The following is a 17,626-nucleotide window of genomic DNA, read 5'->3' as shown; positions in this document are numbered from 1 at the left end:
GGCAGAGGGAGAAGCAGGCCCAGGATCACGCCCTGGGCCAAAGGCAGGCGCTAAACCGCTAAGCCACCCAGGGATCCCCGAGGAACTCTTTTTTTTTTTTTTTAAGAGAAGACTTGTTAAGCTACGGTGGGATTGGCTATGCTTAACCGGTCCGGTGGGAGTCACCCCGTATAAGCAGGAGTGGACCGGTTTAGGTAGTCGCTAACCTACCTTCCAGCCCCACCATAGCATTTCCGGAGCTGGCTTTACCCCAGCAGTAGAGCTGGCCTGGCAGTTTCCGGAGACTGGATCCAGGGCTTTCAGTTCCTCTTTCTAGAGGAAGAATTCTTCCTGGAGAGATAAAGAGGTCTGTACTTCCCCATTACAAACACTCCCTAGAATGTAACCCTGTGCAAAATTAGAGGCTGTTCTTCCCATGCTGTATTTCTCTGTTATCTAAAGCATGTACCCATTGTACAGTCGTTTACATCTCTTTGTGAAATATGGGTATAATACATGGGAGCGGGTATAATAAAACATGTCAGTGTTACAATGACATGAAAGAGTTTCTGAGTTCTCCGGGTTTGCAGGGCTTCCTATTATCAGCACTTACAAGATTGTCATTTATTCATTAAGCAAGCACAGTGTGGAGACCCCGTGATGTTCCAGAAAATGCTAGGAGCAGGGGATATAAAAACACATAGGACATGGGCCCTGCTCTTCCGGAGCGCACCATCTCACAGGCGTTGATCCTCACACATGGTAGATGCTCTACTAGACATACGAACAAAATCCACGGGGATTTTTGTCCCGGACAGACATTTATTTCCTGGGGGAGCCCAAAGAGGATATATTTCTCTTCCTAACGTCATCACAGTACTGCTCATGCCTCACAAGGTTGCATGGTTCATTGTCTTTCCCAGTACTCCCTAAGGGCCTTAAGGAACAGAACCACGGCTCCCCCTGCATTGTGACTTGGCTCAAACTACGTGAGTCAGTGCTTGGCCCTGAGGTGGCTCCTGATGCTGCTGCAGCTGCAATTGCCCGTTGTCTAGTAGATGAGGAGGAACTTTGATGTGTTCCTCAATGTCCAGTATGTGACAATATTATAAGGAAATCTGCTTAGAAGCTCAATGATGATGTCAGCCACAATTCCCTTCATCTCCCACTTTACCATCCCTCTCCTGGTGTTTTGTGAACTGAAACACCAGAGGCCCTTTTGGGCACTATCGAAGTTGGTGGCATTTTTCTAAGTACTCCTAAGGGACAGCACACAGTAGTCAGCTGTCTGCATTAATGAAAGCCCTAGAGAGTTTCTGATTTCCCAGAACCCCAGGTCACATGCAGCCCTCCCTTGTCACAATGTCTCTGTCTTTAGGAGACATATCCTGAGCCCCTTTGCCATGTCTGGCCTATGCTGGACAGTGGCGACGGGGCCCAGGGCCAGCCCCACAAGGTGTCCACCTTGCAGCACACTGTGAGATCTTTAAGGGACAGAGCTTAGGAATGAGCTTTGCATCTTCTTCCCCTAAAACAGACTCTAGAAATACTATTAGATGGAATGCTTGCATCCTTCCTCACTCGTTTTAACATCAGCCCTCTTATTTCACACCATTTTGAGGAAGGGAAGGGCAGAAGCCGAAATTACCTCCCTGTTAAGATATCAGTGCAACATTTTGGCCTTAGAATATCTTACTGGGGAAAAAAAATATCTTTTTCTATTCAAGCTATACATTTTGCTGAAGTTCTAGAGAAAAATATCAACTATGAAGTGTGACACTGTATTTGCCCAAAAGCTAGAAGGAAGGGTCATGTGTTTATCTTGTCACTGTCACCTTCCCTCAGGTCCAGTCTTCCTCATACCTTATTCACTTTCGGCCTCTCAAGTCTGTTTGCTCCTGTGAATTTCATTGCACTCTGAGGGGTTCCTAAAGAAACAAACGCAAGGGATTAATCCTCTTGACAATTATGAATCAGCACATCCACTCCTTCTGAAATAATTTCAACATCAGTCTCAACTGTGTTTCTCTGCATGGTGTAAAAAGGCACAGAGTTCAAAGGCATACCAGCTGTCTACGCCGTTCCAAGATTTTGAGCTTATTGGCTGACCTTGGCTAGTAGTTGTATCTATTTACCTTTGAACTTAGGAAAACAGGAGTTTTTATTTTCTTAACACACTACAGGAAGTTTCTACCGACAAACCATTTGTATGCACTGTAATAAGCCCAAACGGCTCTCTAAGCTAATAAGGTTTTAGATTCCCACCCTCATTTCCTCTTCCCCTTTTCTACTATCAACCCTCTTTTAAAAAGTATTTCTTTTAAGTCAAATGAATATTCATAAGTTGCAACAAATGTGTATTGATTTCATACTACCTTCAGGGCATTTCGTTAGATTCGGAGCACCCAAAGGGCTGAACCCCAGTGTCTGTGAATTTCATGATAAGGAGCAGGTGCTCAGGACCACTGATGAGTGGTGCCCACAGGGAGACCAGGAGCTCCAAGCGCCTGCAGGCAAAGCTTGAGCCAAGGGGGGAAAGGTTCATCAAAGATATCAAACCTGCCGAGCAAGGAGGAAAGAAGGGAACAGGACCAGTAAAGACACAGGAACCAACAGTGCGAGGCATGTTTGGGAAACAGCTGTGCCCTTTGGCTGTGCACAGGCTTACTCACTTATGTAACATACACTTATCCAGTGCTTTGTCCCTGCTAGGTTCCGTTTTCTTCTTAGAAGGGAAATCATCCCAAGCAGACAAGCATATAGGCACTGCTTCACCTTCCTTTCAAAATGGCAATCACTCACCACAGAAATTTGTTAGGCTATGGTCTTATAAAGTAAAATAAGAAGGGCCAACTTCTGTGGCAATTCACAAAACGTGGTGAAGCTCCAGCTCAGAAAGCTGGGCTACTGGCTCTGGTTGTGAGTATTCCAATAGTTCTGATAAAAAGAAAGCACCTATTCCTCTTCAAGTGGAACTCAAGAGAATAATATGAGTTATTAAATAATGTGCTATATATTACACATTACCCATAGGAGCTAGAGAAGAAAACTACTCTAATAAAAAAAAAAGCAAAAATTCTGCAAGTATATCTGGAATTCTACTGTGTGCTCAGTTCTGCCCTGGGGAATGTAGAAGAGTACCACATACAAGTAACCAGATCATCCTCAAAAGTGTATAATACAGCTAAGCTGGGATTTTTACATAGGAAAATTCTAATAACAGTGCAACATCAATACATTAAATGTTGCATGTTGCATAGATATGGGCTTGAGGATTTGGAGAAGCAGTATGCAAAGAGGGGTCAAAGATCAGTGACAGAAATCTTTCGGAATGGAAGGGTTTCCTGTTTTCTTAACATCTGCTTCACAAATAAGAAATCCTATGTGTTGATCTTCGCTGTAATCTTCGCAATCCAATGTTTGCACAAGACTCTTCCAAGACACATGGATTCTCTCTTTTCTGATGATCCAAGTTCATGCCCACAGCTACTCACATTGTCTTCCCTTTACCTTCCTCATCCCGGACGCACAGCTAAGCAACGTGTACAAATGTTATCACTCTGACAGCGGTCTTCTGCCCTCTTACCTCACTTCAAAAAGAAAGAAAAGAAAAGAAAAGAAAAGAAAAGAAAAGAAAAGAAAAGAAAAGAAAAGAAAAGAAAAGAAAAGAAAAGAAAAGAAAAAAAGAAAGAAAGAAAGGAGGGAGGAAGGGAGGAAGGGAGGAAGGGAAGAAAGGAAAGAAAGGAAGAAAGAAAGAAAGAAAGAAAGAAAGAAAGAAAGAAAGAAAGAAAGAAAGAAAGAAAAGAAAGAAAAGGAAAAGCTAAAGGCCTCAACTACAAATAATTTAAAAGCATCTTCCACCTCTGCTTTTGCTTTGGTGGAAGCCCAGATAGTAGATATTTTAGGAGCCCACACACTTTGGCATCAGACAACCCTGGCTCTGAATCTGGTTTGAAAGCTTCTTGGATACAAGACTATAGACAAGTGACATCTCAAAGTTCCATTTTCCTTGTAAGAAAATGAACGTAACCATACATCAGAGGGTGGTGGTGATGATCCCATGCGATTTGGGGTATAAAGTGCTTAGCACGGTGGCTAGCACACAATGAGTGCTGAAAATACACACTGCACCACCAATGTTTACCATCTCCTCGTACCTGTTCAAGGGAGGGATTGGCCTTTTATTTCCACCTCCTCACACAGAACCTGCCACAGGGGAGGGATTTGGTAAATAATCCTCCAAATTTCATTCCTACTTGGGGCTTACAGTATTCATTAACCAGTGTTTTGGAGTCTACTTTGTAGAAACCATCAAGCAATAACAATACCAACAGGGGCACTTGGGTGGCTCAGCAGTTGAGCGTCTGCCTTTGGCCCAGGTCCTGGGATCGAGTCCTGCATCAGACTCCCTGCAGGGGGCCTGCTTCTCCCTCTGCCTGTGTCTCCCCCCCCCCCCCCGGCTTTCATGAATAAATAAATAAAATCTTAAAAAGTATATACTAACAATAACAGTTGATCTGTGAGCAGCTGCTCTTCTCTACCACTAGATGGCGTCTATCAATAATAACACTAAAAAGCACCACACATAGTGAGGTAATAATTCTAAAGAAATTAATACAGAAAAGGCATATGTATCTGTGTGTATACATATTCAGATATATATATATTTACCTTTTTCATATGATTTCTCCTTAATACTGGCTATGAATCTAAAGCTGTCTACAGTTTGGCAAACCCTTGCTTTCCTAATTTTAACAGACTCCCAGAATAACATTTGCAGTTGTTATTTTACATATGACTTCTCTTTAATATCAGTTATGAATCCAAAGCTGTCTACAGCTTGGCAAACTCTTGCTCTCCTAATTTTAACAGTCTCCTGTAACTACATTTTTAGTTGTTAATTAAACTCGAAGCAGCACCAACAGGCAAGAAGCTTCACTGTAGTTGGTGACTTTTCTCCACGTCTTTCGGCAAGGTTGATGGAAAAAAAAGAGAAGGTGAAAGCAATAGGGAGAGAAGGAAGGGACAGACAGGCCGTTCTGCTGGCCTTTGTCATTCATTCAGTCGGCCCTGGGGGGCTGGGGACCCCAATCACCAGCACCATGCAAGACACTGAGCCTACAGTGATGAAGAGGATTTACTTTGAGGATGTGCTGCTAACCCATATGGAAAAACGTTCAGACTATCAGAGATAAATGTATATAGGATGGTACTTCAGTCATCAGAGGGAATGGATGTTTCTTAGAAATTGTTAAGACATATAAGGGACAAATAGGCTTCAAGAATGTCCGATCAAGACTAGAGGGTTTCTGCTTTCCAGTGTCAAGGTGGATTTACAAGACCATGTTTCCTTGTGCTGACATTTGGTTGTCTGTGTCACTAGGTAAGAAGAGCTGGACTTTAGGGGCACCTGGGTGGCTCAGTCGGTTAGGGGATCTGACTTCCGCTCAGGTCATGATCTGAGGGTCCTGGGATCAAGCCCGGTGCCATGCTCCCTGCTCAGCAAAGAGTCTGCTTCTCCCTCTCCCTCTGCTCCTGCTTACGATCTCTCTTGTGGACTCTCTCAAATAAATAAATAAAGTCTTAAAGAAAAAAAAAAAGGAGAGCTGCACTTGAGCATGCTTGGGGAGAGATCTAAAGGAGGGGGAAGGGAGGGAGAGAGTGAAGGGTGAGGAGGCAATCAGACAGAAATACGAGAAGAGTGGTCGAGGAGGAGCAATGTTAATTCTTCCCGCAAAATCTGAACATTCAGTCTTTGATATGGACAGACTAAGCCCATATTTTAAGATTAGAAGGTTAGTAAGGAGAAAAAGACCATAAAATAAGATCAAAACACCTTTGGACTCCTAATTCCGTTGTTTCTGGAAATTGTAAAATCAGGTGTGGAGGTTGTAAAGATGAACTCTGAGCCCTATGACCTGATACTTCCTTATTCTAGAAATTCAGAAAGCCTGTGATAGGCACCATTTTAATCGACCTACAAAAAAAGCCTCCCTCAGGGGTGCCTGGGTGGCTCAGTGGGGTGAGTCTCTTGGTTTCAGCTCAAGTCATGATCTCAGGGTCATGGGTTCCAGCCCCGAGTGATCTCTGTGCTCAGTGTGGAGTCTGCTTGAGATTCTCTTGCTCTCTCTCCCCCTCTACCCCTCCTCTTCCTTGTGCACTCTTTCTCTAAAATAAATAATTAAAATCTTTTTTTTAAAAAGCCTCCATCAGTATTTCGCAATATTATTTACATCTCAACAGGTGGCAAACCAAATTTTCTGCAAAGGCTTGCTTCTCTTGCCAACTCTGACATTGTGACAATGCTGCTGTCATCTGCTAAATACAAGGTCCAATAGGACCTCCTTGGATTCTTCTCTTTCTCTACCTTCTGTGATCCAACGTGAAACTACTTAAGTTTTCCCCAGCAGTCTCTCACACCAGCCTCCTTCCCCTCCTGGCTCATGCATCCTCCACAGATTCTTTTCTCCTCAAGAGTGGACAGCTCTCAGGATGCCTGGGTTGCTCAGGGTGTGATCCCGGGGTCTTGGGATCAAGTTCCACATCAGGCTCCCTGTAGGGAGCCTACTACTTCTCCCTCTGCCTGTCTCTTTGTCTCTCATGAATAAATAAATAAAATCTCAAAAAAACAACAGTGGACAGCTCTCTTAAATGAGCTCTGTTTTCTGCCTCTCAACCTCCAAACCACTGGCTATACACTACTTCAAGGGCATTGACTTCTATCTCAAAATCCCTCCTGAGCTTCCTGGTGCCTCCTGGACAATGTCCAAATTCTCCTCACCTAACATTTGGACCTTCCACAGTCTGGCTCCAACATGGGCTTCATGGATCTCTAGAGAATATCTGGCCCCACGGACCACTGCTCCTTCCTGGAACACTCACTTCCCTTTGCCCCATGTGTGACCTCCTCTGGGATTCCCTCTAACCTCCCTGCCCACTCTCACTTCCTCTGAAGCTCTTTTCCTTCTCTATCATCTTCACATTTGATGCCCTCATGATTACCTCCTATTCTTCTCTCCCTGGAAAATCTCATTCTTCCCAGTGTTTACACTTATTATTCTCATGTTGTTCACCCCTGAACCTATCTAGGCAGCTCTGGCAGATATATTGAACTCTTAGGCACGTGCGCGCGCGCACACACACACACACACACACCCCTATACTCAATATACCTCAGTTACAACATATCCCCAAACTTGACCATCGTGTGACCTCCCAAACTCTTTTCCCTATAATCCCCATTTCAGTATTGGCATCACCACCCAATTATTGTCATGTCTTTAAGAAGACACGACAAAGAGAAACCAAGGGCTCCTCCTCAACCTCTCCTTCTCTCTCATGCACTCATCCAAGCATTGACCCAGATTTGCTTGACCTCTCTCTCTTAAGGATCACTTGCCTGTGGCTGCTTCTCCCCATCCTTCCTGCACCATCGCATTTGGCCAAAACAAATGGAACACCTCCTACGCAACCTGTCTTCTGTTTCCTATCCAGTTCTACTCTAATCCATCTGCTCCCCGCAGCCTTTCATACACATAATCAGACAACCCCCCTCTTGCTTCAAAACCTTCAGAGGCTTCCCAGTGCTCCCAAGGTTAAACTGCTACTGCCCTCTCCAACCCCCAGCCATCCGAACACCATTTATTTGGTTCTGTCCTCCCACTTCAACTCTGAGCCTCCGCACAGACTTTCTACCCCTGCTTTGGTCCAGCGAACTCCTTACTCATCCTTCGGTCTCAAGGAGCGCTCTCTCAGAAATGGTCTTCCATCCCTGCACTAGTTTAGGGCATACATACATCTTCCTGTGGCACCGGAAGCATCACCTACTTCCTTCTCCTTTCCCGTGCATGCAACCTCCATCTTTCCTACCAGAACAGACACTTTGTGAAGACAGAGAGTGTACAGCAGCCTTGACTGTCTCCTGCACAGAGCCCGATCTGCACCTGAATCCCTAATAGCAGTTGCTAAAGATCCCAACCTTACCCCAAACAGGCCTCTGCTGGTGGGTCTTGGAGAGGGAGAGATGGGCTCAAGTGATGGTTTTTTGTCTCCGCAAGTGATCAAATGTGCCTACAGGGAACCAATTCATCCCAAAGAAAAGGACACATCTGTCCACTTGTGGAAACTTGGAGTTGGAGCAGAGGGCTGAATCTCATGACAAAATGATGTCTATTACGCATATCAATTCATCTTGAACCCAACCCACCCAAGTTGATGGGTTCCCATCAGTATTATAGGAAGACTGATGGCTATCCTTGAAAATTATCAGTTGAAATCCAGTGCAGCAACAGGACACAAGCAAGTTGCATTTGTTTTCTTCTATTACACTGTGACTCAGCAAAGTGAGAGTGGCCCCGGATTCAAACAGCAGTGGCACATTGGGAGGAGTGTCCTGCAGGAGGCTGCAGAAGCAGAAGCAGGGCCTGTCAGGGGACTAGAGCAGGGGACTAGGGGATTAAAGAGGATCAAAGAGGTGGCGGTGTCCAGCAGGTGTGGTTTTGCTCAAGCTGGTAAAAGAACTGGCAGCCCTTAACAGCTGCAGTGACCCAGGAGCACCCAGTGGATGTCACAGAGCTACCAGTAGAAGCAGTCATGTGCACTTGAGACTCATCTCCCGAAAATGCCCAGAAATGTGTGAGCCAGACAATGATTTTGTAGAGAAGAGGCATTCTATATTAGCAGACAGATGGGAGAGCCAACAAAGACCAATGATTACTCTGAACATGGCCACTGTTGGACCCAAAGCTTGTCTAGGGAATTTCTGGTCACATCCAAATTGAGTGTATGTGTCACTGGATTTTATAGATATTATCTCCAACTCTTCACTATTATTGTAATAGGTACAATCTATGTCTTGTCTCCCTAACCACATTTGATAAGTGATGGAGATAAATCTGTCTGAGCAACTTGGCCACTGTTCAAGGACATTTGAGGAATGCTATGAGCGTATGGTATTATTTAGAGAGTACAGCGCAGGGGGAGGCAGGACTCATAAGTTTTTACCCCTCTGGGGGTGTAAAACCTGAAAAATGCAAGTGGACTTTTTGTCTCTTGAGTGCACAGGGCCAGAACTCTATTTTCCTCTTGATCTTACTATATTTTAAACATGGTCATTTCTCCATTATGTGGATGCTCCCCATTATCTACCCACTTATTTCCCACAGGAAATTAAAGAAGAAGGGTGTGAAGAATGGGTGTTGAAGGTATATGTGGGCAAGTAACTATGATAAAGTGATCTGTCCAACTACATTCTAATAATGAAAAGCAATTGCTGTAGAGTCACCTATTACATTCATTACCCACACCTCATCTCTGTGCAATAGCACGAGTCATCAATAATAGGGTATGATTGTTTCTTCCCAAAAGACAAGTTGTATGAAATAAAACACAAAGCAACATAGTCTCAGGCAAGAGTTTTATGTTAGTGTGCTGTTCAAGACTGTTTCTGATTGCCTAGTAATGACCCACCAAGGACCAGCTCTGGTAGCCAGTGTTTTGCAGGAGGGGAAGAGAAGTGATACCTCATGTCCAGGCACCATACAACATCCAATGGCCAGGATAAGTAGTCAAGTGCCCAAAATACTCAGTCTGATCATTGACTACCATGCTTTCCATTGACCCATCGACTATTACTCAGCATACTCCCTGAGTAAAGCCTGCCCAAAAGGAAGAAAAATTATAACTATGTCTATGCCTATCTGTATATACAAATTAGTGATGCCTTTCAACCAGGAGGATCCCATTAGTTCAAAGAATATACCACATTACATTTCATTTGCTCTTGTTCTGATCTGTTCATGCTTTCAGTGGTTTACCGGCAGGAAAGCCCTAGAGGGGATCTATCCAGACAAGATTAGACAACATACAATTATCATCTTTAGTATTCCCACTTGGAAAATTGACTGGTATTCATGTGGAACAATAAAATCAAACTTGCTGGCATTTTACTCCCAGATCATAGATATAAAGAGAGGATCTGGTAAGGGCTCAGGGGCGGTCACTGTATGGAGGGAAGTGGGGGAGAAGACACCAAAGAGGAAAGTGTATCTGTATCCATTTTAAACATATAGTTTAAGCACTGAGCTCATTCATTCCAGATATTCTGTAAAGTGATTATCAATAATCTTGGTTTCCTACATGCTCTTTGGAGATCAGAGAAACTCTCAAGCATTGTGACTCAACAAACATGAATACATTGAACTCTTTTTTTTTTTTTAAACATTGAACTCTTACTGTACGCTGGACACCCTCCTGGGGGGTGGGGGGCAATTCCAAAGGTCCATCTCATAGATGAAACTGGTTCATATCTAGTACGTGACTGTAAAACACCAAAAGAGTCTAGAGCAGGGGACAAGGATGTAAAACAACTCTAGGATAAATTCTTACTTATCCATTATCCCTGTTTACCTCCCCATCCATGCTTTTATCCATCAAATATATTTTGGGTGCTATGGTATGCGTGGTTGTTAAAACAAATCAATGCCCAGTCATTAATGGAAGACAACATAAGTAGGTGAAGAATTCTTAAGAAAAATAATAGGATTGGGCACCTGAGTGGCTCAGTTGGTTAAGTGTCAACTATTGGCTTGGGCTCAGGTCATGATCTCAGGGTCGTGAGATTGAGCACTACGTTGGTGTCCTTGCTCAGTGCAGAGTCTGCTTGTTCCTCTCCCTCTACTCCTCTTCCTGCTCTCTCTCTCTCTCTCAAATAAATAAATCTCTAAAAAAATTAACAGGATAGTCACTAAGACTTGAATCCACTCCAAAAGTCCGGGGGATTGTAATGCTACAGTGAAACCCAAAGAATGCCACAGATTAACTCGGTGGGGAAGCAGCCTGTTTTGGATTAAGATACCTTCCCCAATTCTCTTTCAGCTGCCATTTTTCTCTGATTTTCACCTTTCGTCACCTGTTTTCTGCCAACCTCTGATAAAGGCACAATTTCCCTGGGTTTTAATGTTTCCATTGGCCTCACCTCAAGGTTATAGCATGTCAAGGTTATTTTTGAGCCAAATCTAGTGAAATATTTTAGAGATAATGGAATAGTTTACAGCGGATTAGTTTAGAGATAATGTAAAAAGGATTCTTTCACTCTTTAAGATGAAATCTCCTGAGCCTAAATTGACATTTACTAACCAAAGATTTTAGACTGCTTTTTCTTTTTACCTTAAATTGTTGTTTTTCAAATGTGACATCTTTTTCTTTGTTTTATCTTTATCACTGCACGCATTTTTACATTGTGACTGCAAAGGTAAGTGAGAAAACTCAAGTTTCATTGACAGATGAAAGAAATGTCAATGTTAAAGCCTTTGAGTACTATCTAAGCCTATCTATGTGGCATGAGCATAAATTTCAATCCTTCTTAAATTCTTAAATACCATCTGATCCACTCCTTGATTTCAATCGAAACAAGTATTTATAATGTATTTATTTAAGAAAACAACCTTAGCATAACCTCTTGCTCTTGAAATTTTGAGTTAGCATTTGTACTAACAGAGTTACTGAACTTTACAGGGAAATTCTATTTTAGCTTGAGAGAACAGAGATTTTATTTTTACTATTGTGTGCAGGTTCTACTACTGTATACCTACAGAATGTAAACCTGCTTTTCCACCCTCCTTCAGAACATAAAACTTGGCTAACCAAAACTGGTTCTTTCCAAAGGAAACAAGACATATCAAGACATGATACTTTATTACTCTTTGTAGCTGCTGTGAAAAAAAAGTTAATCCCATTTGTAAATAGGAAAATAGATAAGGTTAATTACAAGGACAATAAAGCATGAAGGAAAGAGACTACATACTGGCTTCTTGCTTGGGAATAGTCTGGACACAGAGAATATGGCAATATTATTCATCTTTGTTGCAACCTTGTGATTCACCTCTGACCGTTTTCATTCCCATGATTATTGCTCTGCATGTTTCTCATTCAGGTAAGACAGGTCCAACTACCAAAAAGCTGACAACTGAGACTCCCCTCTGTGGAGGCCTGAATTTGTCTTTAAGGGAAGATAAAGCCATTAAGTCAATCTTACAGGTAACCACCGTATTTACTAGACAATGCAATTACTTCTCCCATTGACCAGGAAGTCAGGGTGGTCCGAAGTCTAGCCTAGCTGTGCCACAGACTAGCTATGGGATTAGGGACTTCACTCAATCACTAAGCACCTGATTTGTTTGGCTGCCAAGTATGGACAGGGAATTAATCATCTCTAAGACTCTCCTGGCTCTTATCTTGTAGGAGTCTGCAATGAAGAGATGGACGGATACAATTGTTCAAAGTTAGCAGATGCCAGCTACTCTGAGAACTCCCTGCTCAATTATGGAAGAGGAATATATCTTATTCCTCAACACAATATTACTTTCTACATGCAATTGGTTGTGCCTCTGCATTTGTTGTGAGGAAAGCAGATGGAAGGCAAGAGTTTTTTCCTAAAAACCAATGACTTGGAAGAGTTGAGTTTGTCTCCTTGAGACTGGCTGTTGGTCTAATGGAGTAGAAACTATCTGAGTAGTGTTGTCATAGATCACAGAGTCGGACAGTAGGAAGGGCAACAACCTAGGTTTTCTGGTCTCTCCTGCTACAATCCAAGACTGACAAGATCTTTCGTTGTTGCTGTTACCTTGTTGTCAGGGCTTTTTGGTTTTGGTTCTTTAAACTATCATTTTCCTTAAAGAATGTTAGTGTGGTGATCATGAGTCTTTTCATTATTTTTGCATTAGTATTGATCTGTGTCAATCTCCCACTGACCTGTGCCCAAGCAGGAATCTCTTCCTTAAAGGGATTGCACTCTGAGCAGCTACAGCTTCTCCCTGCCTTGTCCATCACGAAAGAAATGATTGTCACACAGAAATCTCTTTTATAGTGACTCCTACTTTTCTCCAGGGAGGAGGGCTGACTTTCACTCTTCTTTTATTAGTTACCAGCCACTCCCTAAAGGAAAGAGACTTTAACTAAGAATAAGACTTGGTATAGGACAAGTTAAAAAAAGATTTATGGGCCTGTTTTCTCTGAGCGAATGCCTAAGAGTTCGGTCATCCAAGGAAAACAATTATATGAGTTCATTCACCACAACGAAGGCTAATCCAATTGATCTTTATGTTGCTACATGCTTCTTTTTCAGACCACCTCAAATGAAAATATAAGTTGAAAACCTTGGTGATAAGAGGAAAATAAAAACGATCAAAAGCTTTTGGCAAAGGTCAGCAAAATATTTATTCTAGATCGTTTTTACCTAATTGAAGTTCTGTTTTAATTGGACTAAAGGGATGTATGGAGACCTTTAATGGTTTCGTTATCCACTGTGTTTGTATTAGGGGGCAGACCCAGGTTTATGGGAAATAAAGCTTAAATAAACCTGAGTGTTCCCTTTGAGAAAAATATTGCAAAACTACAAATAAAAAGTTAGGTATGAAAGTGTACCTTGCTTTGCTGCCACTACCTGCAGACTTCTGTGGCTGGATGCCTTAGGATAGACTCCTGCTGGGACACGACCCCAGCCCTGGACTTTCAAGCTTCTGATTTCTATGGAAAGAAAAAAGGCCTCCTGGGCACACACACAAAAAGACACCTTACCAAATGGATGAACTCTAACCTTTTCAGTCAGGATTCACCTTGAAAAACAAAAACTCTTCAAGAAGGGATGTTACACAAGTGATAAGGGATCTGGATACTTGAACAGAGGGTAGTGAGGCCATGTGGCAATTAGCAAGAGCCAACAGCCACTTCCACCCTAGGGCTGAGTGACAATGGGTAAGGCCACCCCAGCCAGGCCCAGTCTGATCTGCAGATAACAGACAGAGTAACTAGAGCCTCAGGGATTAGCTACCTAGGCCTGCATAACAAATCACTGCAAACATTGCAGCTTGAGACAATATGCATTATCTTGCAGTTTCTGGACATGGAGTCCAGGCACAGCAGAGAGAGGTTGTGTCTCTCAAGACTGTAATCCAGCTGTTCGCCAGGGGTGTGCAGTCATCTGCAGGCTGTAGTTATGTGATTGCTGGCAGGACTCCATCCTCATAGCTGTTGGCCAGGCATCTCTGTCAATTTCTTGCCACCCACGGCAGCTCGCAACATGGCAGCTGACGTCATCAGAGCAAACAGGTCAGTGAACAAGAGCATGAGCAAGGCAGAAGCCACAGTCTGTTTTTTTTTCTTTTTTTTAAAGCTAATTATGGAAGTGATATCCTGTCATTTTTGCCATGTCCTATTCATCAGAATACATCCAGCTCACATCCAGGGGACAGGACAGAACAAGAGCGTGGATGCTAGGAAGGTGGGGTCTTTGGTGGCCACTGCAGATGCGACCTCCTGCACAGGGAGACATCGGTGTTGCAAACACAGTAGAGGAGGTAGTGAGGAGGGAGGAAGTATTACCCTGGCTTCTCCTTCTCCCTCACCCTCTAATCTTCTACTAGGGCCTCCACTGGCAGGAGAGTCTTGGCCATGCAGTTCTGTGGGCTACAGCAGAGCAGGGCAAGGGCAGAGACGGCTCTGAGAGCCAAAGGGTGACTGACTGGCCTGGTATCCTTTTAGATTTTCTGCCATAACAAGGCAAACAACTCAAGGGAATTTCATCTAAAGAGAACTATTTAATAGTAATTATGCCTCTTTCCGGAACCAAAAGGTATTATTTTTGCTCTTTTGTGAGGTGGGCCTACACTATATTCCAACATTCCTACTCCCCAAAGAGCCCCCAATGCACATCCTAGTTGCCTCCACAGCTATGACCCAGAGAGGCTACCTTTTCCCAAATAAGGCCTACCTGTGATTCTTGTAAACTGTGCTTGATCATCAAGACAAGTCTTGGGAGACCTGGTTAAACCTCACAGAGGATTGTGACTTCTCTTACTTGAAAACTTCAGCATGATTTTTGCAATAAAACAATGCTCTGATTTTGATTTATTCCTCTTCTCTGTAAGTGACCACATGCAATCTCTAGAGCACAACAACAAAAGTAACAATAATCAGTGACCAACTGATGTCATAGGATACCTTCTAGCAGGTGGTATTTTTCAAAGATGGCTGTAGAAACATCTCTCATCTCATAAGCTGTAGGACCTTGCTAATGTCTATTAAGAGATGGTGTTTATGTCCACTCCCCTTGAACCTGGGCCAGTGTTCATGACTGCCTCCACCGACAGAGTACGGTGGAAGTGATCCTCTGTGACATCTCAGGCTAGATCATAACAATGCCGCAAACTGTCACCTTGTTCTCTTGCTAAACTCAATCTGGCAATCTCAGTTCCATTCCGTGAGGAAGCCCAGGCAGCTACAGAACCCCACGTGGAGGGATACAGAGGCCTCTGGCACCAAACCGCTCAATTTTGTCCAGTCAACAGCCTAGATCATCAAGCTATGTGAGTGAACCATCTTGAAATGTATTCCTCAGCTTCCTGTTCTTTAGCTTCTCCAGCTGACACCACTTGGAACAGAGACAAACCATCCCCATTGAGCCTTGGCCAAATTATAGGTTTGTGAGCAGAATAAATGGTTGCTGTAGTTCTTTAAGCCACAATGCTTTGAGGTGGTTTGTGACACAGCCGTAGAAAGCTGGAACCTACTCTTTGGGGATTCCCTAAAAAGTAGAGGCCAAGTATGTCACTTATGAATAAGTCTGGCTAGAAGTAACAGAAAACCTGACTTCGAGGTTTACTCACAGAGCAGGAAAACTGGAGGGAACAGGCCACTGGCATTGGTTTGGAGGCTCAGCTCTCTCAGCCATGGCCTCTGAAATGCTCTTTTCTTTTTATCATTTTTGTTGCCTGAGTATAACAGGATGGCTGTCCTGGCTCAAGGCACAGAGTCTGTGTGCAAAGTGGGATGAGGACGAAAGGCAAAGAGGCCAACTCAGATCTATTTGCTTCTTTTAGCCTCTCCTCATACTTTCCTAGTCAATGGATCCCAAGCTCACCTCCCACTAGAAGAGAGGCAGGAAGAAGGCCTTTACACACCTTGCAGTGAGGGGTGACAAAGAAGGGGACTGGGTGGGGCTCCCAAGGCAGCCAAACAAAACATTTGTCACAGGACTTTGCAAGGGGTCCCTGAGTGAGATGAAGAGCCTTCAAGTGAGCAGCAAGAAGTTTCCAGAAACAAAAACTAAAAGAAATGAGTAGGAGTCAAGTCAGTTTTACCAATCAAGGAAAAAAGAAAAAAATATTTAGATTTTATTGTCACCTATTTAATATTCTAAAGGTTGGCAAAACTCCATATCCATATGACTAATTTGGGTATTTCCTCCAATTCTCGAGACATTTCTGGTATATATTTCCCAAATTCCTCTCTTCCCAGCTTCTGTCTGAATTCCAGTTCCACACAGGCCACCATCTCAAGCTGGATGGCCTCCCACTGCTCCCCCACCAATCCTATCCCCACCCCCTTATTCGGTCCCCCTGTCACCTCTCCTATTAATGACTAAAGTTCAGTCAACTTTTACATTTCTCTCTCCTCCATCCACAAATTCTCTTCTCCTGTCATGAGCCACTTCTGCTTTTTTCCTTCTCTCTGTCACCAACCTGATTTCGTCCTACTAACTTTCTCTAGAAACAGGGCAATAAACTCTTACTGGCTTTTTTCATCTCCACTTTCTTGTCTTTCTAATCCATCCTGTATTCAGCTGGGATATTAGGAATGACTTTTATATGGTTTGATATAGTTTTGTAATTTCCTAGGAAGATTCTGTGGGCTATGTGTGTGGTTTCTCCGACAATATTGCCTGCCCTTTTGTAAATAAACACATCACTTACTCATCAATGGGTCTTGGACCAGGGCCTAAGGGTAGAACAGGGGGCTCAGCTTTAATATCTCAAAAACAGAGGATGCAGAGAGGCAGAGTAAATCTTACCAATGAAATAACTCCCCAACTTCCGAGAGTGTAGGCAAGGAAATTCTATTGTAGCTAACATGTACGGACAACATGATTGTTCACATAAAAGACTGAATGCCTGTGTGCCTTTCCTTTAAATCCTCTACTATCAAGTTAGTGGGGGGGGGGGGTCTTGTTCAGATGTGTGTTTCCCAGCTGAAGTGTCCAATAACCTTTAAGTCTGCTCTTGTCTATGAGAACATGGAATCCCTTGTACCCCCTTTTTGCTCCAGACTCATCAATGTGAACATGCTGGAGCAACTCAGCTTGATATACAACTTTACCAGATTAAGTCTGAGCACAGCTCTGGTCTTGTACTTCTCTGCTTCAAACCTGTAATGGCACCTCCATCTATGCTTCTCCTCCATGACGGGCGAAGGTCTGACCTTCCACACTCATCTCTCCCTGTTCTCCAGCTGTCTTCTAGTCTCCAGCATGGTGTATCCAAGCATTCCTGCCATCTACCTTTTGCTCTGGCTGCTTCCTCTGTTTGAATCATGTTCTTCCTTCTTAACAAAATCCAGTTCAAAAAAAAATGTGCAACGTCATTTATTTAAGTGATTTATAAGAGAATAAACAACTTCTTCCTCTGTATAGTATGGGTTTATCCCAATGTCTTGGACAAATTTGGTACTCAGTGAATATTTGTTGAAAAAAATAGATTGAAGATCTTTCATCTATCAGCTCTTTGACAGACAAGTTCTAATTTAGAAAACATTTTCAATTGATTGCCTGGTTAATTAATTGTCCCCTGTAGTTTGTGATGCTACCACCTGCCAT

The 17,626-nt window shown here is 43.1% G+C and overlaps 1 long non-coding RNA gene across 1 annotated transcript; it reads right to left on the bottom strand.

Moving 5' to 3' along the window:
* Nucleotides 1-536: 536 nt before the first annotated feature.
* Nucleotides 537-16,212, bottom strand: LOC119871611. Its single transcript, XR_005357539.1, has 4 exons — nt 15,936-16,212; nt 14,747-14,919; nt 13,402-13,503; nt 537-1,907 (listed from the first exon to the last, which is right to left on the bottom strand). It is a non-coding gene; the product is annotated as an uncharacterized LOC119871611 (long non-coding RNA).
* Between the last annotated feature and the right edge of the window lie 1,414 nt (nt 16,213-17,626).

Source organism: Canis lupus, chromosome 4 (assembly GCF_011100685.1).
Source record: "Canis lupus familiaris isolate Mischka breed German Shepherd chromosome 4, alternate assembly UU_Cfam_GSD_1.0, whole genome shotgun sequence".
In the NCBI taxonomy this organism is placed as follows: Eukaryota; Metazoa; Chordata; class Mammalia; order Carnivora; family Canidae; genus Canis; species Canis lupus.
This window is presented reverse-complemented; position numbering and strand designations above follow the sequence as displayed.